Genomic DNA, 24589 nt, shown 5'->3' with positions numbered 1-24589 from the left:
AAATGCTTACACCCAGTCCCTGTTTGTTTGTTTTTAAGAGCATTGCTGATTTTTTTTTCAAGCATTGCTGCTAACTATTTCATGTTTACAAGTAGTTTTGCCTGTTTTTCAGAAATTTCTCCATATTTTTGCTTTTAAAATTTCAGCTAATTAATTTTCATTGAACAATTCTGCATAATTGACTTAAATCACAAATGATAATAACCTGTTCAACCCCTGAAAATAAATTTAAATAGTTGTTCTTTTTGTGTTTTATTGTATCTTTCATGGTTTATGTTGCTCTATTTTTAAAATTACAAACAAATTCGTGTTCATTTCAGGACAATCAGACATCATGGACATGCAAAAGAAGAACATTAATCTATAATCCCATCTAGGTTCCTACTGCAGTTCCCCGAAAATAAGACCTGGCCGAACCATCTGCTCTAATGCGTCTTTTGGAGCAAAAATTAATATAAGACCCAGTCTTATTTTAATATAATATAAGACCGGCTCTTATATAATATAAGAAGGTCTTCTATAATATAATATGGTATAATATAATATAATATAATATAACATAATATACCAGGTCTTATATAATATAATATGTTATAAGATTGGGTCTTATATTAATTTTTGCTCCAAAAGATGCATTAGAGCTGATTGTCCTGTTGCAGAATCCAAGACCGGAAAGAACCCAAGCAGCACTCAGAGAGTTAGGAAGGTCAGCTTTATTGCTCTGGCGGGCTCAGTAGGATCCTTCCCAAAAGACTGAGCCCCTAGCAAGGTTTTGAGCAAGTTTTTATGGGTTGGGGACTTCCTTGAGTTGGGGAAGGGGTAGGTGTCATCTGGTGATTGGCTCGGGGTGTGGCTTGGAGGGTGTTATGCGGAAGTGGGCCGGGGCTTAGGATGGGGACTTCTCTCTCCACTCGGGCCACCATTTTAGGTCGGTTCCACGTGGCAGGGAACCATTTTAAGGTCAGTTTCTCCATCAGTCTGGCTAGTTCTTATTTCCAGGGAAACATGGTAGGAAAACATTTTGGGAGCTTTAGTATGTAAACTTTGAGGTCCTTTTCTGTGCATATGTACATATTTTATTGTAATTTTTTTTACATAAATGAAGTCATGCTTTACTACCGCTAAGTATCTTTAACAGGCATACACTTTCCTCATTCTTTTGTTATCTCTGTGATTCATGTGGTCAGGGCTGGTCTATTAATGAAAGATGTCACAGGAGGTTACCTACAGAGTAACGGATATGTTTGCATCCTTTCCGGAACAGGGAAAATGCTACAAGAAGTGAAGTGGTTGGTCGCCCCATAAAACTGTTGACTGGTCAGGTATCATGAAGCTGTCTTTGGCCTTTTGGATACTCCTTGGGTAAGAGTGGAGCCCAAAAGCTAGGACTCTGTATCAGTTATCTATCGTCCCAGTAATGCTGCATGACAAACAACCATAGAGCCTTAGTCTCAGACAACAACACACTCTATTGCTCACACGTTTGGGGTGGTTAGCTAAGTGGCCTTTGGCTGGGCTCACTCACATGCGAATAAATTTCTACTATGTAGAGCTATGAAGTTTGTGGTACTTTGTTACAGCAGCCCTAGAAAAAAAATACACCTTCAAAGATGGTTCTGGAGCCAACTAAAGAAAATCAGCCTCATTTTTTAGAGGTATCCTCTCTTGACGCCTTTGTCAATGGTAAACACTGTCCTAAGTTGCAAACTGGTTTCCAACCAGAAGTCTTCAAATGGCTTTAAGAGGCATCACAGAGATGAGAGTATTGTCCTCGTGCAGTGCCTCGTTCTAATGTCACAAACAGAAACATCAAGACCAGCATGTATTTCAGTGTCTCCTGAATTAAAACGATTATAACATTCTGTCTGTAGAGTGACATTTTGCACATTCAGTTTCAAAGGCAGAACGGGGACAGATGCGATTGCTAATAAAAACCCAGAGTGTTGTTTCATTCTTGTGGGTTTACAAATTAATTCACTTTTATAGACATATGCTGATGACTTGCCTTTCCAAGGAGATGTTGTTGGTCAATTGTTTACAGGTTGGTGTTAGTCTGTCAACCAAGGCAATGCGGCTCTGCATTTGCATCTATTGCCTCCAGAACATATGAATGTTTAAAAAAGGTTTAAAATTTTCCAATGCAGCCCCTCTGAAGACATTTTCAGTCCTAGGGAGTGGAAACTAAGCTTGTACCTGTATTTCCCAAGGGACTGATGTAATGCAATTTATATAAAATAATCATAGGGAGGGAAGAGAAAGACTGGATTTTTACATTAAAATAAAATCAACCCAGAAATTGTTCTTTTCAGGGTCTGCCTTTCAGAACCCCATTTAGCTTTTTAAATAGACTCTTCTTTCCTGATTTGCTTTAATGAACCACTCTCATCTCAGTGATTACTCCTGACATTTAGCTGCTTGTGCAATTAACTGGGGCTGTTCACTTCTCTTGGAGAAGGACTATGTGCAGCTAATATGCATTTGTAAAGTGTTCCCTTGACTTCGGAGAGTAGCTGTGGATAAACAGTTAAGAGGATGCCTCAGTAATTTACAGTTTTTGATGGAGCACCCAACCACTCACTCTTAGTAAAGCTGTGAGTGGTTATTAGCACATGCTCACTCAGTCTCCCTCCCTTCCTCCCCTCATTAAGACTCACGGAGTTACCAGCTAAGCTGATGTTTCTTATCTTGTGGAAGGAAAAAGAAAATCTGATCAACTTCTCTAAAGATTGAGGGAGAACCCTGTATGTCACCACTGCAGGTGACTGCATTTTTTTGGAAAGGTGTTAAAAAAAAGGGGAATGACTCAGCTAAAGGATTGCATTTCTTGGGATGGGATTTTAGATATCAAGATGGGAGATATTTTTCCCCCTTGGCATGACTGTGCCAGGGCTTAAGTCTGGCCCAGCAGATGAACAGGCAGAGCTGGAATAGATCAATGAGACTGTAGCAGAGAAAAAATGCTGCCTACCGACGATTCTGCTCCCCTTTGTAGCATAAAGCTATTGTTGGGGCTACATTTCCCAGATTGGTTTGCATCATGGTGGAGCCAGGCCACATTTCATTGTCATGGTTTGTGAGTGGAAAGGATGTGTGCCGTAGTTGGATGCACGTGATTGAGAAGCAGGTGTATCTTCTCCCTCACTCTACTCATCTGCTGGTTATCGTCAGAGGACTCTGAGTCCCGGGGAAGGTGGAGTCAGGAGATGGAAGGAGCCTGTCTCTGAACCACTACAGGGAGAGAAACTGCCCTGGGCTATTTTGAGAGCCAGGAGTGAAGTCTGGTCGATCTAAGTCACTGCTTTGTTTTACTACCTTAGCTCTTATTACTGCCTAACATTTCTATATATTGTTGTTTGTTTCCCCTTTACTAGTATGTAAGTACCATGAGAGCAGAGTTTTTTGTCTGTCTCGCTTGCTGCTGGATCCTCAAGGTCCGGAACATTGTCTGATGCATAGTAAGTGCTTGGTAATGTTTGTTGACTGAATAAATGTGGGAATAAATGCAAGGAATGTAGTTGTGATATAATAGAATTTGGAGAGCTTAATCCTGGTTTTCACCAGATATCATGACCAGAGAATTTTATTCACGGCTTTTTTTGTGTGTATGGAAAAATGAGATGGAATCCCAGAGTTCAGTGTCACTCCGAATTACATTTGGGGACTGTATTAGTTATCTATTGTTGTGTAGCAAATTACTCCCAAATTTAGTGACTTTAGACAACAAATATTCATTATCATATAATTTCTCAGGGTTAGGAATATGGGAATAGTTCTGGCTCAGGATCTATGTTAAGGTTGCAGCCACGCTGTCAGCTGGGGCTACAGTCATCTGAAGACTTGACCGAGACTGGAGGATTTGCTTCCAAGGTGGTGTGCTCACGGGGCTGTTGTCAGACGGTCTTAGATACTCATGGCTATTGGTCAGAGGCCTCCCTCAATTCCTGATCACATGGGCCTTTCCAAAGACCAGCTTACATTGGTAGCTAATTCCCCCCAGAGCAGGTGATCCAAGAGTGTGCTAGACTTCTGCGTATTCTATATAGATAATCTGAATCTTTCTGGTAGCTTCAGTGGCCACTTATGTGCCCTTATCAATGGAGAAGTCACTAGCTTAAATCTGTATAACAACACAAAATCTTGTTCACTGTACTTTTCCCGGTCACTTCCCCATAACTGGCTTCCCTCACACTCTTCTCTCTTGTCTTTAGGTGAAGATGGTATTTAAGCCTGAATTCTAAACCACCTCTGTGAGTTACTCACTTCCCCCTGGATAGCTCCCATGTATACATGAGGTATACATGTTAATAAACTTCTGTTTGTTTTTCTCATGTTAATCTGTCTTCAGTTACAGGGGCCCCAGCTGAGATCTTGAATGGGTATAGAGAAAATTATTTTTTCCTCCCCTACACTGTCCAGAAGTAGAATGAAACTGGATTTTGAACCCACGACTGAAGATATAGGGGCTCTCTACCCATGCAGCTCACCTATGCTCACCCTGTTCTTGGCTGGATTCTGCCCCTTCCGGTGAGCAAATAATAAAACACTATTTTGAGTCTTAGCCATTATTTTTTGTGTTTCTAGTTCCCTTAGGAACGCCCAAAGGGAGAATGGGGTGAGTGGTCAGGCAGGATTATAGCATTCCAAGGCCCCTGACCCAAATACCATCAATTCTAGCCTTTAAATTCCATCTTCTTTCCATTGTACCTTCAAGGGGTAATTTAGAGCAAAGACTGGGCAAGCAGGAGGAGTTGGGAAATGCAGCCACGGCCAAATGCCATTTGGGGGATATTTTTAGTTACCTAAATAAACTGTATTTCCACAGTGTCTGCAGAGCTTATGGTTTGTGTGCAGTAAATAAAGTGATGAAAATGCCATGAAGAAACCCAGCCAGATGACTCCATTTGTGTGCATTCTTTTCCAGAGGAGTCCCTGAAACAGCAGACGGAATCCATGTGATTCAGCAAAGGCACACAAGCTGCTCCCAAACGCCGTTGTTTTTCTCCTATTCGGTTATTGTGTGCCAGTCTCACCACCCCACTCTGGAGCAGTTTCCCAGTGAGTATTCTGCGGGGTGTTAATTATCAGGAGTAACGGAGTTCTGTGATCAAGTGCGTTTTGGATTGCTACGTTGAGCAGAGTTCAGTGGGGTTTTTCCCCATAGGCATGTCTTGGCCCTGCTAAAACACTGATGTGCATTATCAGGGTGGTATGTTCAGTAGTGTTTTCCAAACTTATTTGAACACAAACATTTTTATTTGGAAAACAGCTGTTAGTATCTGTGCCCATTATCAATCTCTTGCCTGTCAGCTCCAAATCCACTCTTTGTTGCCATGATTGCGATACTGGAATGTTTCTCCATTGCCAGCTGGCACAGGTTAAACTTGATCTGTAGAGGGTGCTGGGGAGATTCTGGGGCAGGAAGGAGCTTCTCTTCCGGGTATTGGTGTGCTCTGCTTCTTCCTGCTCCCATGGTACTGGGCTGGAGTATGAGATACTGAGTTGAGCTCACCCCTACCCTCACCCCTGCAGGCAGTTTCATGGCAAGTTTTGCAGGTGCCTCAGCTGTGGTAGGCTCAGAGACAGCCCTCTCCACGGATACCCCTGCTGGCTTTCCGGGTGAGTTCAGTGGCACCCCTGTGGGTCGCACTCTTGTGGCTTTCTGGACAGTCTGGCCAGTGCCCTGGCCCGCTTCCCAGCAAATTCAAAAGGACCTCTAAGGGTAGCTTTCCAACCGATTTCATCAGCAATCCCCAGTGGGCAGTTTCCTTCCCACTACCTGCTGCCCCCCAGTGGCGGGGGGTGGGGGTGGGATTTCCAGTTTGCCAGCCCTGGCCCGCAGCTCCCGGCCATGCTTTTTGGCCTACTTCACAGACCAGCTCTGGCCCAGGGCAACCTGGCAAACTTTTCTGTCATCCAGTGAGCTGCAGCCACACCTTCCTCAATGAGGACTAAATCCCAGCCTTGGGAAGCCCTCTCTCCTCACCCCATTCCAAGTTTGTTTCTTCCTTGGGTAGTCTCTCTTAGTCCTGGGGTTTAGTCCTAGGGTTAGTCCTTCCTTCCTTCCTTCCTTCCTTCCTTCCTTCCTTCCTTCCTTCCTTCCTTCCTTCCTTCCTTCCTTCCTTCTATTTGAGATATAATTCATATACCATAAAATCCACATTTCAAAATTTACAATTCTGTGGTTTTTAGAGCATTCACAAAAAGTTATGCAACAATCCAAATGCCCATCAACTGGTAAATGGATAAACAAAATGTGGCATAACTTTTTGTCTCTGTAGATCTGCCTTTTCTGGATATTTCATATGTCATATGTATGTGGTCTTTTGTGTCTGGCTTCTTTCACTTAGCATAATATTTTCAAGGTTCATCCATGTTGTAACCTGTGTCAGATTTTATTCCTTTTTATGGTTGAATAATATTCCATTGCATGGAAATGCCACATTTTGTTTGTCCATTCATCAGTTGATGGGCATTTGGATTGTTTCCATTGTTTGGTTATTGTGAATAATGCTGATATGACTATTCATGTTACAAGTTTTTGTGTGAATATATGTTTTCACTTTTCTTGGGTATATACCTAGGAGTAGAATTGCTAGGTCATATGGTGACTGTGTTTAACTTTGGATTCGATCAAAAGAGAGTATCAGATGAATAATCACCTTATTAAAATATTTATCCCAGCCTTATTTTAATTAGTAAGCAGCCTTGGCACATTTAAAACACAATCTAAAGCATTGTTGTGAAGTACCGATAATGTGGGCTTTAGAGCCTGTCCAGCCAGTGTCAGATCCCACCTTTAGAATTTTCATCTGCGATGTGGGACACTCTGAGAGGGAGAAAACAGAGCATGATTTCCCCTGCTCAGAGGTGATGGGTTGGGGTCAAATAACCCTCTCTACCATTGTTAGCTGCGACGTGGGACATCCTGAAAGGGGAAAAGCAAAATATGATCTTCTTTGCTCAGGGGTGGAATCTGAACAATTATTTTCTGTGACTTGATATACTAAACTGTGTTATGCTACATGTGGAAAATTGTTTTTTTTTTGGTTAATTAAACATTCTGGCTGAGAGAAATATGACACCAATTCACCATGGCCAGATTGCTTTTGAAAAAAATTAGATCACAAAAACCACACACTCACTGGTGAAAGCCCTTTGCGATTGTTTGAAGTGAAATCAGCAATGAAGTAGATAGACTGTCATAGATTGAGGGGCCAGAAAGCGGGGCCAGCCCCCACTGAGTAATGACACTGCAGTTTAGCTGAAGTGAAGCTGAGAAACATTTTCTCAGCCACTCCAAGACCAGGAGAATGTGCTGTTGGGTGTTTTGACTATTTATGACTTTAAGGTAATTGAGATGGATTCCTGTATCTTCTTGTCAAAATATACATTAATAAATTGTGTATATTTGTGTTGGGGTATGCTGTACAGCCCTTCATTACTTGTGGTTCAAATCAAACGACTAAAAGGTTTAGGAATAGCTCTGAAGATCATTTAAGCCTTTGTAAATTCTCAGCAATTTTCTTCCCTTCGCTCAAAGGACTTCCTACTGGTTGAAAGCATTTCATATAGTAAATGCATTAAAATTCTTTCTCAGATTTTACTCTTCCAGTTAATGATTTCATTTTCTTCACAGGCTTATTGACTGAAACGAAAGTGATTTTCACGCAAGAGGCATGATTACACACTTAATTTCTGAGGACTGCCAGCAGCTGAGTTTGGCGCTGTGTCCTCTGAACCCGCAGGCTATTAGGACAAGAGCAAGTCTGTGATTGAAGCAGGCCCGCGCTTCGTGCAGTTTCGCCCGCTGTGGCAATTTCTAAGACTTATCAGCATCCCACGGAAAATGAGTCTCTAAGAAAGTCCACTTTAGTTGTGCAGGTGATAGAGAAAAATATCACTAATTCTAATTCACCTGAGGCGGAAGTACATGTATAATAGTTATACATAATTAAAAATGTCAGGCCACACTACCGGCAGATCATGCTGAATGACATCAGAAATTCACATTACTGTGCAAGATGGGAACAATCTGTGAAAGTCGGGTGGGGTGGATATTCGTACAAGTGTTTTCCCATATAGTCTTCATGGCTAAAGCTTCAGTGAAACGTGTTTATTTTCAGGCTCATTTCACAACGATCATTGATCATACGCTTTAGAAACACCTGCAGGGCGGGATCCAAAAATGCCCGAGACAATGTGACAGCAACAATGTCTGCCTCACAGATAATAGCTTACCTATCATGTACCATGTGTCATATATGAAATTGTAAACATTGTATTTCAAATATTATGTGTTATATATATTATAATAGGTTTTAATAGCTTGCAGCTTCAGAGAGTGGAGTAGGGAGCTTGGCTGCACACAGTATGTGGAATTCTGATAGGAAATACAAGTAAACACATAAAATACTCACTTTGATCAATAATCTCATGAACATGACGATTATTAAATGCAGTCATAGGCAACTTTAAATGGTTTTCTACTACATACATTCATACATCAGAATAAAATCTATTATTTCTCATCTTTAGAGTTGTGATAGGTGATATTGCTAAAATATCACTAGTCTTTCTTAAGTAATCATGGGAAATAGGAGAGGGTCCAGGAGAATGGTAGGTGGGAAAGTCCTTCAGAAAACAAAACAAAATAAACAACATTGTTTTGATTTAAAAAAAAGAAAAAGAAAAAGAAAAAAAGGCCATGAATTCCCCAAACTGTAAACTGGTGAATTTGATATTGATTTTGAGCTAGAGGTCAGCAAACTTTTTCCGTAAAGGGCCAGGTAGTAAATATTTCAGGCTTCGTGGGCTACATGGTCTCTCCATCACTATTCCACTCTGCTGTTGAAGTGTGAAAGCAGCCATGGGCAATGTGTACATGAATGAGCATAATTATGTGCCAATAAAACTTTATTTTAAAAAATAAGTAGAGGGCTAGATGCAATATTTTAGAATGCACTTAAAAAAAAAAAAAAAAAAAAAGATTGTGAGCCTTTTAAAAGAGATTGTGTTAATCCCCAGGAGTTTGCATGAATCCAGTGGTCCCCAGCTCTGGCTACATATTAGATTCCCTTGGGGGAGCTTTTAAAAATCCCGGTGCCCAGCCTATATCCCAGACCAATTAAATCATAATCTCTGAGGAGTCCATCTTTTGTAGAGGCTGCCTAAGTGATTCCAACGTGAAACCAATGTTGAGAACCACTGCACGAAGTCATGAAGTAGTGCCAAGTTAAACTTATTTCTTTTTCCCTCCTCTTCTTTTTCTTCCTCCTTCTCTTCCTCTTTTTCCTTCTCCCCCTCTTCCTCCTGTTCTTTCTTCTCCTTCTCCACTTCCTCCTCCATCTCTTCCTTTTGGATGAGGTAGCCAGATAGCTCTCTTGGGGAAAAATAGTAGACATAGTTCCTCTGGATTTATGCTGGCATTTGCCAGAGTCTTTCATAATTGCCCTGATGGACAAATTAGAACAGTGTGGGTGAATGACAGGTTCTGATGAATGGAGTAGGTATTACTTAGAATTCTTTGAGGGTCCCACCTCTCCCCAGTGGTGACTGCACAATGGGCATCCAATAAATCTTTGTTGGGAGTACTGGCAATCCACGCTATAAGAAATGGTTAAACAAACCAGGAATCTTAAACTTGGAAAAGAAAATCATTTGCAGTGGGGGTTGGGGAGGGGTCAACATAATAGTTGTCTTAAAATATTTGCTAGACTGTCACAGTGAAGAAAAATAGATTTCTTCTGGATTTTCCAGAGCAGAAATGGAATCATTGTGGGAAGCCACTGGGAGGCAGTCATTCATCTAACAAGTATTTTCTGAGCTCTTCTGTGTATCAGGCACTGTTTAGGCACTTGAGACGCTATCGGTGAACACCACAGGCTAAGACTCATACTCTTATGGAGATTACAGTCTAACGACTTAATGTGTCTGATGATTAAAACAGTCAGAAAATAGAATGGCCGCTTCTGGTGGCATTGATCATAGGTTAGATAACCACTTACTTGAAGTCTTCATAAGCCACAGAACTCCAATAAGAACCTTCAGCCCCAAGTTTGTCTGAGTCTAGGAAAGTATCTTCCCTCCTTCTCTTGGAGTCACCCTTCCTTCCCCCACTGCTCTCCTAATCCCACCACTCATTTCCAAGGTAACAGTGTCAGAAGCTTACAATTTGATCTGGTAATGCTGAGGTTCCAAGCAGGAGAGTCACAAATGGTGAATAAAACTGTGGACAAATTGTCCATCTCTTGCATGATGAGGCCAGTGGAGGCAGAGTTTGCTTCTGCTCTGAGTTTCTGGGACTCCTTTCATGCGTAATGCCACCCTGCACCTCTCGTACAATGGGAAGTTGACAACCTAGTGATTGAGTCATAAGAATTTGAATTATGTGTCTTTGGAGTATTGAGGTCTCAGAGACTGCCAGCTGGCTGATTGATACATGGTTCAGAAATGAGGTGCCCTGTTTTTTGTGTGCACATATGCTTGTTCCTTTGAACTTTTTGTCAGAACCATACACTAGGAAACTAGGTGGGGGAAATGATCCTCTGTTTTCTTTCACTGATCACAGTAATACAGACACATATACATACACGCGCTCGCATGTGTATGTATATGCATCTGTATATATATGTATGTATATGTGTACAGAGGTCTATCATTTGCTCTGAGGCTGGTGGGCAAGAAAAAGAGCACAGTGAGAGAGTGGCGGTAACAAAGTTGTCCCACGGGGTGCGGCACACCCTTATTTCAAATGCCCAATGCTGAACTCCTAAGAGCAGAGCAGGAGCTTTTCAGCCTTTTGGGAGAATGGAGTTGAATTTGAGGGCGGGAGACCCAGGGACAAACGGAAGGCAGGCTGGGCTCCAGGCTGGACTCCAGGCTGAAGGGAGGGGCAGGCTAGCGTGGTGGATGTGTGGGGTATGGTTTGGGTGCTTGGGGGACATGAAAGAAATAAGAGATTGAGGGTTTTGGGGCCCTGAGGTCTAGGAACAAGGAAGGCCATAAGGTTTGGCTTTTTTCTCTTAGGAATGGAGCCCAGGAGGTTTACTTACATTATCCAGTTTTTTATTGTATGTTTTGGAGGAAATGATAGGTTGTGTAGGATTTGTCAATTTGAGTATTCACATTCCTCAAGAATGTAAAAGCCCTTTTTGTACTTTGCCAATAACAGGACTCAAGTTTTGGAAATATCTGGAAGCTATAAAAACTATTTAAATGATGTAAAAGAGAAAATCGCCATAGCAGGATTAAAATATAATGTTATTTGAAGATTGCAGTTGTTTTTAATTACCATAGCCGAGTCATCTTTTGTCTTCTGCTTACAATGTCACCTGTAGTATTGAGCTAAACTAAGCCTGAGGAATAATTTCAATTTAACATTTGAAGTCCTGTTTGTTCATTGAGCTTTACCCAGAGACTCCCTGAAAATTCAGTCTGGGAGCTTGGCCCCCAAATCAGGAGTGGCTGGTGTAAAAATCAATGTTAAGACACGGCCATTCAGCGACGCCTTTTCTGTTTTCAACAGCAATTGAGAAATAATTTAATAATGGTTTTAATTAGGTCAGAGCACACAGGGCTTCCTTGCAGAATTACAGATCGCTAGATTTTTCTCTAGAAGCAAGAGAGTATTGTAGGAAAGTGTAACCAGTTCTCCTTACTGCTATGTGATTCTCTTGATATCAGAACAAGTGTGTGTCTAGCTCACTGGAGAAACGTGGTTGGTTTCTCAAGAAGGCAGTGTGTGTGGCTGGGGTGCCCTCCTTCTTCTGGGTACAGATGTCCTCCTCTTAGGTGTGTCCCCGCTTCATCCTTTGCTTGGTACCCAGGTTCTCCAAAGCTCTTGCCAGCCCTCTTAGGAACTGTTGTTCTTACTTGGTTTATGAAGTGCCTCTGCCTGACCTAGGCATGCCCCATCTTTCTACTGAGATAGCAAGAGGTGACTTCTATAATGCAGTGGCTCCCAACCCTGGGCACACATTAGAATCTGTATACTAATGGCCAGGCCCACCCCTAGAGATCCTGAATTAATTGGCTTGGAAGGAGCACTGGGGATACTGATGTGTAACTGTGGTTGAAAACATCACTTTAATCAGTTATAATTTTGGTTTCAGCTGTTTGAGTGTTCACCCAAAGTTGGATACATTTTCAGGAAAACTGTGTAGTGGGGAGTGTGTGACTGGATTAGGTCAACAGGTTTGGGAATATTTAAATGGCAGTTAAAATGGTCCAACAATGGAAATTTCAGAATTATTCCTTCCAAAGGGGGTTTAGATAACATTTACATATTTCTATGGATGATACAGTAACTCTGATTGTTAGGCTAAGTGAGGCTTTGAAAAACAATATATTACCCAAAGTTTTGTCCCCTATGGCCTTGGATTTTTGAGAGCTATATTGAATTGGCGTGCATATGATAAGGACAGGATTATAAGCTGTGAAATAACATGAAAAAGGAATGAAATATGACAGGTTTCCACATTCATTCAAGCTCTGGGAAAATGCTTATATATGAGATACTCAGCCAATATCTGCAGAATACAATTTTCATGACTATAAATGACTGATTTCTTTCAATTTAAAATATCCTGTTGGCAGAGAGAAGCCAGAGAATTTTTTTTTGAATGGAGGAATGATGTGATGAAAATTGATTACTTTGATCATAATTACAATAAGGATTACTTTGATAATAATATATTGGATGGATGGCAGGAGGGATAGAACCCAAAGATAGCCATTCAACAATACAAATTGTACCTATAAATGGAAAAAAGAGAAGAGTTGGTATGGCCAGAAGGTCTGAGAAAGCTTCATGGAGGGGATAGAAATTGAGCTGAGCCTTGAAAGATGCAAAGGGTAGTTGGAGGGGGGTGAGAGAATCATTCTAGGGTGGGAGACATTTACAAATTGTTATCCAGTCATATAAAAAAAAATAACAATTTTAACACTTGATTTCAGAATGCTCTCTGCTGCTATCCTTATCTAGGCCATCACCATTCTCACTTGGGCAATTGCCATTACTTCTACTCCTTTCCATTGCATGTAAAATCTGCAATCTGTGCCAGGGCCTTGAGTACATTGAACAACACACTGTATCTCTCAAAAAAAAAATAAAAAATCTCTGTAAATATTTCTTCCCAACTCTCTACCTCAGCCTTTCAATTTTCCATCTCTAGCCCAGACACTACCACCCTACTTATCCTTCAAGGCTACTCCCATTTCTGCATTCCTCTCTTTTCTCCTGTTATCCTGGCTTTAGTTTTTCTAACCTGTGTACTCCCACCCAACAGTTAGTATTCGTTAGACATGGAAAAGCCATTTTACTGAGGATAAGTCATTTGGGGGTGCGTCCAGCTCTCCACACCCACCCACTTGACCTGCTGTTATAGAAAGCATGGAAGATTTTTTTATATAAGGGCTTTTTGTTGTGCTACTTAAGCATAAAACATGATTCCTGATTTCAAGAAACTTACAACATCACTATTGGGTGGGGGTGCATAAGACTAAAGAGAGAAGCCAGGATAGGACTGAAATCTTTACATGAGTAGGATGGTTGGTGGTATCCAAAGTAGAGGGAAAAGACCGGAAATTGCATGGCTCAGAGACAAAACTTGGGAAGAGACAGTCTTAGGAATAAAAATATAAATATTTTTTGAAATACATGTGTGTTATGCATTGTAAATTCCTTATTCATCTCCTCAGGAGATGATCAGCAAAATTTTCACTAATTATTTGGTGAAAATGGACCCTTTACGGTGTTTGAAAAGATTTGCTCAGTCCTGCTTGTGGCAAGAGGACAGAGGCTATGATCTGCAAAGGCAGACAGGTCTTTCTTGCTCATCTACAATGTGGTGCACAAGCTAAATGCTCGACAAATACTTCTAATTTGAATGTATTCTTATTTTTACAACTTCCCTTTGAAGCCCACAATTTTATCTGTTTTCCAGATAAGAAAAATGGGAGCCTGAAGTACCATACTACCCTGCTTCCAGATTCTTGCATAGTGTAGGAAAGGCATTATAGGATTTATGCCAGGTACCATCTTCTACTTTATATGTTATATCTAAATGCACAAATCGCATTTCAGCAACATAGCCTTCACTTTTGTGCTGGTTTTCACTTTTCAGCCAAAAGGTTATATATTATGTTTGGGTGATAAAACAGAGGGTGGTATTTGCCTCAAAGAGAGCAAACTTCGGTCTAACTATGTTGAAATTTTATCCCTTTTCCACTGTGGTTCAAAAGCAGAAGACTGATGCCTAAGAATGCAGTGATAAATAAGAGGAACATGTATCACATAAGCTTAGTTAAAGGCACAAACCAACGGGTGCTCAAGGAATTTTGAAGTTTGAACCCATCAGGAATTCTGTTGGTGCTCTATCAGTGTTTGCTGGACTAACTGGTTAGTGATGGTTCTCTCTGCTTTTTGAAATACAGTGGGCATTTGGAAAGGGAGCTTACTCTTGAACAGAATATCATGTTTAGATGTTGTAATGACTCTGGAGTCCAGGATCTTGTTTCTTAAAGCAATGCAGAATAATAAGGATAGAAGGAGCCTTAGAGATGAGAAAGCTGAAACCCCAAATAGAGACTGAGTTTAGTTCAGAGCCCAGATCTCTTAGGGTCCAGCTTGATGCTCTATTCATCAGACTGATGTGGAAACTGACCTTAAAATGGTTCCCTGCCACGTGTAACTGAGCTAAAATGGTGGCCCCAGCGGAGAGAGAAGTCCCCAGCCTAAGCCCCGGACCACTTCCACATAACCCCCTCCAAGCCACACCTTGAGCCAATCACCAGATGACACCCACCCCTTCCCCGACTCAAGGAAGTCCCCAACCCATAAAAACCTGCTCAAAACCTTGCTAGGGGCTCAGTCTTTTGGGAAGGATCCCGCTGAGCCCGCTGGCGTAATAAAACTGTGTTCTCCCTGATCTCTGCGTGCTGCTTGAGTTTCTCGGTCCTTGCCGATTTTCTGCAACAAGACATTCTGCTGGCATTTGGTGGGGTAAAAGGTGTAATTGACCGAGAGAGAGATAATTTCATATTTCATCTGGGAGTACAGATTAAAGGGCCTCTAAGAACCTATGAGAATCCATAGTCCATAAAAAACCATATTCCATGGAAATTTGAGGGTGTTTATTCCCCTTTAACTGAATTTCTTGAAATTTTATAGCATCTTGTCTCTCCATCAGCAAATATTCTTTTAGAAATTATGTAGAAAATGATTGAGAAATTAATTTTTAACCTATTTGCTTGAAGTTGAGATGCATCAAGAAATAAACATACTTCTCAGCATTCTCAGGATGGAAAAGGAAGAATTTACCAGAAGGTGTGAAGGCTGCTCTGAAGACAACCTGTAACAGGGTTGGACTATCAAAGAATGGGAGGAGCTGGAGATTTCTGTTTGGAAGTTTAAAGAGGGGGAAATCTTGCTCCTTCGTGCTGTACATTCTTGGGATAAGGAAGAGCGACAAGGATTGCAAGTTCCAGAACTGGAAGAGACCAGAGCTCATGGGAATGTAGCTCTTTAGAGGTCAGAGGACCACAGAGAATGCCCTGTAGATGGTGGAAAGATCATGGTTAACAGGCACAGCCAGAGCCTTCCCAGATGAATGGTCTCAGCCAGTGATGGGGGACCATTGTTCACCAAAGGCCTCAAGATACAGCAAGGAGAAATGGCTTAGCACTGCTCTGGCACTGGGAGCCTGAGAAGGGGCACCGAGAAACTGATGCTTTACTTCCCACCAATACCAATTCACATAAGTGGGTGCTTGGGCCAGATTTCCTTTGTTTTTGATAAAGCCATGCCAGGGTGGCTAGTTAGCTCAGTTGGTTAGAGTGTGGTGCTAATAACACCAAGGTTGCTGGTTCACTCCCTACATGGACCAATGTGATCTGTGCCCTCCTTAAAAAAAAAAGTATATATATTGCCATGCCATTGTAGCTGTTTACTGAGTGTCAATACCTGCTTTATTAATGATTATAATAGTAATAATAGTTACCATTTACTTATTGTCTACTGTTACAGACTGAATGCTTGTGTCTGCCCAAAATTCTTCTCTTGAAGACTTAACTCCTAATATGATGGTATTTGGAGATAAGGTCTTTGTGAGGTAATTAGGATTAGATTAGGTAATGAGCGTGGGACCCTCATGATGGGATTAGCGGCCTCAAAAGAAGAGAGAGAGAGAGAGAGAGAGAGAGAGAGAGAGAGAGCATGAGCATGAGCTCTCTTTCTCCTTTCCTGTGCATAGGCACTGAAGAAAGGCTATGTGATGACATAGTAAGGAGTTGACCATCTGCAACTCAAGGAGAGAGTTATCACCAGGAACTGACTCAGCCGGCACCTTGATTTTGGACTTCCTAGTCTCCAGAACTGTAAGAAAATAAATTTCTGTTGTTTAAGACATCGAGTCTATGGACTTTCGTAATGCAGCTTGAGCTGACTAAGATAGCTACCATGCACCAGGAACTTTCCACATGTTGTTTCAGCTAATTCTGAAAACAACTCTGCAAGGTAGCTATTTCTACGTGAGAAGGGAAACAGAAACAGAGTTTAATCACCTTGCCCAAGTCACACAGCTAGCCTATGAGAAAATGTGCTGTGTATAAAGTGCTTAGTGCAGTGTCGACGCTCCATAGCTACCACTTGACACAGCGATTATGACTCTATTGTGACACAGTGAAAATTAATGATGTTCAGCCGAAGGTGGTTCCATCCTGCATGGATCCGCAGAGTTTCTGTCTGAAGTGAGAAGCCTCTGGAATAAGAATCAGTAGCAGCAGAATCCCAATCAGCGGCCAAATTGGGAAACTTTTCCTGTGAAACTCCTCCCCCAAGGCCTGGTCCTGAGCACACTTCACTGCCCCACAGCTTACTAGAATGAGGAGCTCCAGGTAATGAGCTAAGAGGATATTCCTAGTTACTAGCATAAAAGAGCAGACGAAAATGCATAGATGAGAACTAATGTCCAGGGTTAATAAAAAGCACCTTCACTATTGAATTCTTCTGTGAAAATTTCAGAAGTAAATTTCCTAGATAAATTTTAGTTCATCTTTCATGCTAGGGAAATGTCAGCTATTCTCTTCTAATTAGCATTGCTAAAATGCCACTGTAAGATGGGCAACTAGATCAAGACTTTCATTTCCTGTCGCTTTTGTACGTGGAGCTGCCATAGCAATCAATGTCTGTGTAGCTTTCATTCCCTCTGTTCTGGACAGGAAGAAAGTCTCTTCCTCCATGGAGCAAGTGTCGTTTTGTTAAAACTGAATGCCTATCATTTATTCCTTGCAACTAATGTGCATTTCATCAAAGAATTCAGATGGTTCACCCAGAAGTCCCACAGTGCAGTTCTCCATTGAAAGCCATTTTTATTTCCTGAGGCTCTTAACTGCCTTGCAATAAAAACCTTTAAGCACTCCTCTCTTCTGAGAAAATTGCTCTCAGAATCAGTAGGCTTGAGCATAGATAATAGAAAGACACAATAAGATCATCTTTGTATGTAACCAAGCTCCTATTTAGAGCTTCGTTTGTGTATCTAACCTGGGGAATTGTGGGATGCTCCATGAACTGTCCCTGAGATTTAAGTTGCACAGAAATTGATTCTTCCCAGAAAGGGTGATCCATTCAGCCATGTAACAACCCTGGATGGAACTGTGGTTGCATCCTTAGGACAAATGAGGGTTCACTCTGAACCTAAGGCAGGGTTTCTCAACTGTGGCATTATTGACATTTTGAACCAGGCAATTCTGTGTCATGGGGGCTGTCCTGTGCACTGTAGGATGTTATGTAGCATCCCTGGCCTCTATGCACTAGATGCCATCGCCCTTCCTCCAGTGTGACAACGGAAAATGTCTACAGACATTGCCAAATGGCCCCTAAGGGAATATCACCTCCTGTTCAAAACTACTGACCCAAAGCCACACAATTGTTTCTTCTGGTGCAGTTGTAGAAGGCTTTGAACACTCTTCTTCAAAGGGCTGCACAACTTGAGGGAGCCACTAGAGAACGAGCAGTGATGCTAATTGGAGCATCTTTATGAGGTATCATCAAAGAATATGGTGAATGCTGCTGCTGAGTTCCATCCAATGGAAAGGCAGGGATCCTCAATATGGGAAGCGGTGCATTGAACCTTAGTAAGTGTGTGACAAGGTTCAACTTGTTCAGTGCAGTCAGCTGGGTGTGAGCTATGAGAGAAGGTGTGTTTTAATGTGTGCTGTAAATGATGGATCACGAACAATGCATTAACATGAAGTGGGCAAACAATTTCATCCTCCATCATGACAACACTCCATATCACACATTGCTTCTGGTATACAGCAATTTCTGTCAAATAAAACCATTACGGTGTGTCCTCATCCACCTTATTCACTGGATCTGGCACTGTGCGACTTGTTGCTCTTCCCCAAAGTCAAAATGACCATGAAAGGTAAACGTTTTGAATCAATTCAGGACATCAAGTCAGCCACAACAGCACAACTAAAGACATTCATGAAAGAGGACTTCCTGAACTGCTTCAGGAAGTGGCAAGAATGATGGTATGAGTGTGTTTGAAGTGAGGGGGAGTATTTTGAGGGGGATTAATGGCAATGTGTCTTTTTAAAATTTAAATATTCACCATATTTTTTAATCACACCTCATATAGCAGTGTCTTTGAGGGACCCCACAGAAGCTGTGGGAGTAGAGGAGGTTCCTTGAAAAGCCTGATGGGACCATTGATAAGAGCAAGTCCTGGGATTCTAAGAGCTTTAGGGAAGCAGCCACTAGTAAGAACACATCCCTCACCCCAACAGCTGAGAAGACCCTGCACTAGAAGGAAACTGTCAAATGATAGACTCCATCACCCAGAATGAGGTGTCCTCTGTGAGGAGGGATCAGTCAGCCTCTTCTGTCTGCTTGACGTGGTGTCCTGAGTGTGGAGAGGGAAGAGATTGTTGGTCTTATCTTGATTTTTCATCAAGGGGAGACAGCATTCAGTCCCATAATCATTTATTCTGTGCCTACTGTTTATTAGGTTCTGTGGATATGGAGATATTGGTGGTAGATCGCATAAATGGCCGCAAATTATTTACTCCTCTGTTCCCATGCCTTTGGTAGTCCCCTCCTACACTGACTTTGGGCCTGGTCAGGTGATTTGCTTTGGCCAATGGGTCACTAGCAAATATGGTGTAAGCAGGACCTGAAAAGCTCTTGCTCATTGGGATTTATCCACTCTCGAGGCTCTTGGGAACCCTGCCACTGCTGCTATGTGAAGAATCCCAGGCTCGCCTGCTGGATGATCAGAGACCTGTGGCCCAGGGGCTCCTATCACCCCCAACTGCCAGCCAGCCAACCTCCAGAAGCAGAGATGTTTTGCTGAGCAGCAGCTAACTGATATTGTTCAGGTAAGTACAGCACAAGACCAAGAAAAGAAAAGCCTAGCCCAAATACCAACTCCAGAATTATGAATGAAATTGATGGTTGGGTTTTTAGGTACCTAACTTTTAGGGTGGTTTGCTGTGCAGCAGAGGCTAACTGGTACAGGAACACAAATGGATGACACATAGTTCTTGCCTTTAGGACACACAGTTTAAAAGACCACTTTTCTCCCAAGGGAGCCTACTTGTGTAATTGGACCCTTTCAGCCATGGTAGATGGTAATACCAGTCACATTGTTTTGCCTGGAATACTAGTTAAAAGTATGAACTCTGACACCAAAGTGCTTAGGTTCAAATCCCAGCTCCATCACTTACTAGCTGTACGACCCTGGGTAGAATGCTTAATCTTTGTGTCTCTGTATCCTCATCTGTGCAAGGGAGTAAAACAATAACACCTATTTCAAAGAGTTGTCGAGATTAATGTATACCAAGTTCTTACAATAGGGCCTACCACTTAGTGTTTTGAAAAGTATTAGCTATAATGGTTGGTCTAAAATAGAATCAGCATTAAAGGTTTTTCCTTTTAAATCATTTATTCATTTATTTTTTAAAGATTTTATTGGGGAAGGGGAACAGGACCTTATTGGGGAACAATGTGTACTTCCAGGCTTTTTCCCAAGTCAAGTTGTTGTCCTTTCAATTGTAGTTGTGGAGGGCGCAGTTCAACTCCAGGTCCAGTTGCTGTAGTTAGTTGCAGTTGCCGTAGTTAGTTGCAGGGGGTGCAGCCCACCATCCCTCACGGGAGTCAAACCGGCAACCTTGTGGTTGAGAGGACACACTCCAACCAACTGAGCCATCTGGGAGCTCAGCGGCAGCTCAGCTCAAGGTGCCGTGTTCAGTCTTAGTTGCAGGGGGCGCTGCCCACCATCCTTTGCGGAAGTCAAGGAATCGAACTGGCAACCTTGTGGTTGAAAGCCCACTGGCCCATCTGGGAATTGAACTGGCAGCCTTCGGCGTTAGGAGCACGGAGCTCCAACTGCCTGAGCCACTGGGCTGGCCCCTTTCCTTTTCTTTTTAAATAAGACTTTCCCTTAAATATAATAGCAATATGTGTTCTTTGTGGAAAATTGAAGGGAAAAAAAACAGAAAAAGTGTAAAGAAAAGAAGAAATGTTTCCCCTTGGATTTTGTGCCAACTTTAGCAATAACACATTTTGTTGTAAATCAAGCTACTATGATCAGCTTTTGGAGAAAGGTCATACAAGACACCCAGGGAATAAATGTATCAAGTGCTTAGTCTGGTGGTACCCTTTATATAGACTATTCAGTGTACATTTCTCCAGGTAGATGGAAGGGGATCAAGTAGTGTTTGCCCTACAGCAACTGGGGGATAATTTACAGATCCCAATGGAAATTGTGCAAAAAATGTGGCAAAGTGCCAATAGGGCAAAGTGCAGAAAAAAAAAAAAAAAAAAAGAAGCAAGGAAGGCAATGATTAGCAGCTTCGAACCCATGGAGCATTTTTAACTGAAGAACTCGTTCTTCCATGCTGCGTCTCTTAATATGTAGGGCTGCTCGGTAAGTTCAAAAGGGCAGTTGTTGTTAAACTGCTTTTGTGGAAGCAGATGCTGCAGCTTAGAATGGTACAGCAGATCACTGAGATCACACAGTAGGCACAGGTCGTGATTGGTGGAGCTGGCCTCATGCCCAGGGCCACTGACTTAAAATCCAAGGGCTTTCCTCACCTCCCTGTCCTATCTCGTGCAGTCTGGAAACAGTGCCGGCAGAGTAGGAAAGACTTGGGGCCAACACTCATTTCAGAGGCTTTTCAGTGAAGTTAGTATGACCTCATTAGGACAAGAAAGCTAAGAGTGAGAACAGTATGATTTCTAAAACATTCTGAAGCCTGCGGGGTGACTGCTAACTACACTGCAGGGAATCATATTAGAGTTGGTGAGACTGTGTGCCATTTTCCAAATTCTGTTGTTGAAAGGCTTTTAAGTTCATGTAAATGAACTCGGTATTTTAAGTGAAGGTAGGAGTTGGGGGAAGTTGGGATGGGATGAAGTACAAATCCAAGGGCAGGAATCACAGATAAGAACACTGTGGGTATTTGTTGTATTTCCACCAACAATACTCATATGCTTAAAAGACCCAAAGCCACACCTGTTAAAATAAGGAAACATCCAATTTTAACCAGGACCCAAATCTTAGGCTTAATTTAGCTATAATACCTGGAATAATGAAATTAAAATGCTGCATGTTTATCCAATAAGCAGTTATTCAGTTGCTTTACATGTCAGGTATGGTGTTAGGCATAGGTGACAAAGCTTGTAAAAGAGCACCCTCAGGGACTTCAGAATCTGGTTGGAGAAAGACACTTAGAGAAAAAAGTACATTGAAGGGCCGGCCCGGTGGCTCAGGCAGTTGGAGCTCCATGCTCCTAACTCCGAAAGCTGCTGGTTCGATTCCCACATGGTCCAGTGGGCTCTCAACCACAAGGTTGCCAGTTCAATTCCTCGAGTCCCGTAAGGGATGGTGGGCTCCACCCCCTGCAACTAAGATTGAATATGGCACCTTGAGCTGAGCTGCGACCCGGATGGCTCAGTTGGTTGGAGCGCGGGCTCTCAACCACAAGGTTGCCAGTTGGATTCCTCGACTCCCTCAAGGGATGGTGGGCTGCGCCCCCTGCAACTAGCAATGGCAACTGGACCTGGAGCTGAGCTGCGCCCTCCACAACTAAGACCGAAAAGACAACTTGAAGCTGAACAGCACCCTCCACAACTAAGATTGAAAGGACAACAACTTGACTTGGCAAAAAGTCCTGGAAGTACACACTGTTCCCCAATAAAGTCCTGTTCCCCTTCCCCAATAAAATCTTTAAAAAAAAAAAAAAGTACATTGAAGTGTGTAGGCCATTAACAGGAGTGGGTACAGAGTACAGTGGGTGGATGGAAAATATAGGTGTTTGGTTTGGGGATTTGGGAGGGGACAGAAAGATCTTCATGGAGGGGTTTATCTTTGAGCTAAATTGTTTGTTTTTTTAAACAATTTTATTGGAGTTTAATTTATATACCATACTATGTAATTCACTCATTTTAAGTGTACAATTCAATGAATTTTCATCAGTTTACGGAGTAGTACAATTATCACCACAAGCCAATTTTAGAATGGTTCCATCATCCCAAAAAGATCTCTAGTACCCATTGGCGCCACAGCTCCAGGCAAACACAGCTCAACTTTCTGAGAGTTTATGAAATCAGTAGGTGCCCAGCTGTCAGTGAGGGGGAAGGAGGTTTCAGGAAGTGAGAGCAGCTTGAGCAAAGGGTACAGAGGCATGGATGGACATGGTGTGTTTGGGGAAATGCTATGATAGCATTTTATATTTTATTTTACTTTATTTTATTTTATTTTAAGGAGGGCGCAGCTCACAGTGGCCCATATGGGGATCGAACTGGCAACCTTGGTGTTATTAGCACCATGCTGTAACCAACTGAGCTAACCAGCCACCCCCTATAGTAGCATTTTATTAAGGCTGGGGCCTAGGGTTTGTGGAGATGGGGGATGGATAGGGGTTCAGGGAGGGCAGTGGGTAACTTTCTGAGAAATAAGTATAGAATGGCATTCAGGGACCAGACCATAGAAGGTCTGTGTTTCATACTAAAGAACTAGGGGGCTTTCTTTATTAAATAATTTTTTGCCAGAGGTATTCATGTTTTTTAATTGAGATATAATTTATATACAACATGCACTGATTTTAAGTGTAGAGTTTGATGGATTTTGACAAATGCACACCTGTGTAACCACCACTCCTGTCAGCATATAGAACATTTCCATTACCCTCAACAGGTCCTTTGCATGCTTTCACAGTTAATTCCTATGTCCCCTGCTCCCCCAAGAGAAACTACCATTCAGATTTCCAGTTTTACCTGTTCTAGAACTCTATAAATGGACTCATATAGTATGTCCTCTTGTTCCTGGATTCTTTTGCTCAACATAGTGTTCATCCATGTTATCAAGTGTGTTTTATTGCCGAGTAGGATTTTTTTTAACTTTTTTTTTTTTTTTTTAAAGATTTTTTTATTGGGGAGGGGGAACAGGACTCTATTGGGGAACAGTGTGTACTTCCAGGACTTTTTTCCAAGTCAAGTTGTTGTCCTTTCAGTCTTAGTTGTGGAGGGCGCAGCTCAGCTCCAGGTCCAGTTGTCGTAGCCAGTTGCAGGGGCCCCAGTCCACCATCCCCTGCAGGAGTTGAACTGGCAACCTTGTGGTTGACAGGACACGCTCCAACCAACTGAGCCATCTGGGAGCTCAGTGGCAGCTCAGCTCAAGGTGCCATATTCAATCTTTAGTTGCAGGGGGCGCTGCGCTGCCCACCATCCCTTGCGGGACTTGAGGAATCGAACTGGCAACCTTGTGGTTGAGAGCCCGCGCTCCAACCAACTGAGCAGATGTATCCAGGAGGCAGCTCAGCTCATGGTGCCGTGTTCAATCTTAGTTGCAGGGGGCGCTGCCCACCATCCCTTGGGGGACTCAAGGAATTGAACCACTGGCCCATGTGGGAATCGAACCAGCAGCCTTCGGAGTTAGGAGTACAGAGCTCTAACCGCCTGAGCCACCAGGTCAGCCCTTTTTTTTTTTTTTTAACTTTTAAGTGTTTATGTTCTTAAAAAAATTTCTCAAGCAATTCATTCACAATGCATTCAACAGCTGTTTGAGCTCCCGCTGTGTGAAAGGCATAGTGTGGAGGCTGGGGCTACAATAGGGAGCAAGGCGTTGACAGTTTCTACCTCCATGGACTTACCATCTGGAGAGAGGAGGCTGGGTACACAAAAGGCACCGAACATTTATAGCAAGATGTAAGCATTCAAGTTTATTTTTCAATTCTTGTGAATATTTTATTTTTTAAAAAAATAACTTTATTGAGGTAAATATTTTATGCCATAGCATTTACTCATTCTATGTGTATAATTCAATAGTCTTTAGTAATTTTATGCAGTTGTGCCACAGTCACCATGATCCAATTTTAGAATATTTCCATTACCCCAAAAGGTCCCGGTGACCATTTTCAGTCATTATCCATACCTATCCCCCACCCTAGGAAACCACTCATCTATTTTCTGTGTCTACAGATTTTCCTTTTCTGGACATTTCATAAAAATGGAATTATGCAATATGTCTTCTTTTGTGTCTGGTTTCTTTTACTTAGCATGATGTTTTGAGGTTCATCCATGTTG

At 42.1% G+C, this 24589-nt stretch overlaps 1 long non-coding RNA gene across 1 annotated transcript; it reads left to right on the top strand.

Annotated features, from left to right (window-relative positions):
- The first annotated feature begins 5462 nt into the window (after positions 1-5462).
- Positions 5463-23976, top strand: LOC141569669 (uncharacterized). Its single transcript, XR_012493405.2, has 3 exons — positions 5463-5616; positions 19216-19380; positions 23851-23976. It is a non-coding gene; the product is annotated as an uncharacterized LOC141569669 (long non-coding RNA).
- The last annotated feature ends 613 nt before the right edge of the window (positions 23977-24589 follow it).

This window comes from Rhinolophus sinicus, chromosome 18 (genome assembly GCF_057876585.1).
Source record: "Rhinolophus sinicus isolate RSI-liver-muscle chromosome 18, RSI-T2T, whole genome shotgun sequence".
NCBI lineage: Eukaryota > Metazoa > Chordata > Mammalia > Chiroptera > Rhinolophidae > Rhinolophus > Rhinolophus sinicus.
This window is presented reverse-complemented; position numbering and strand designations above follow the sequence as displayed.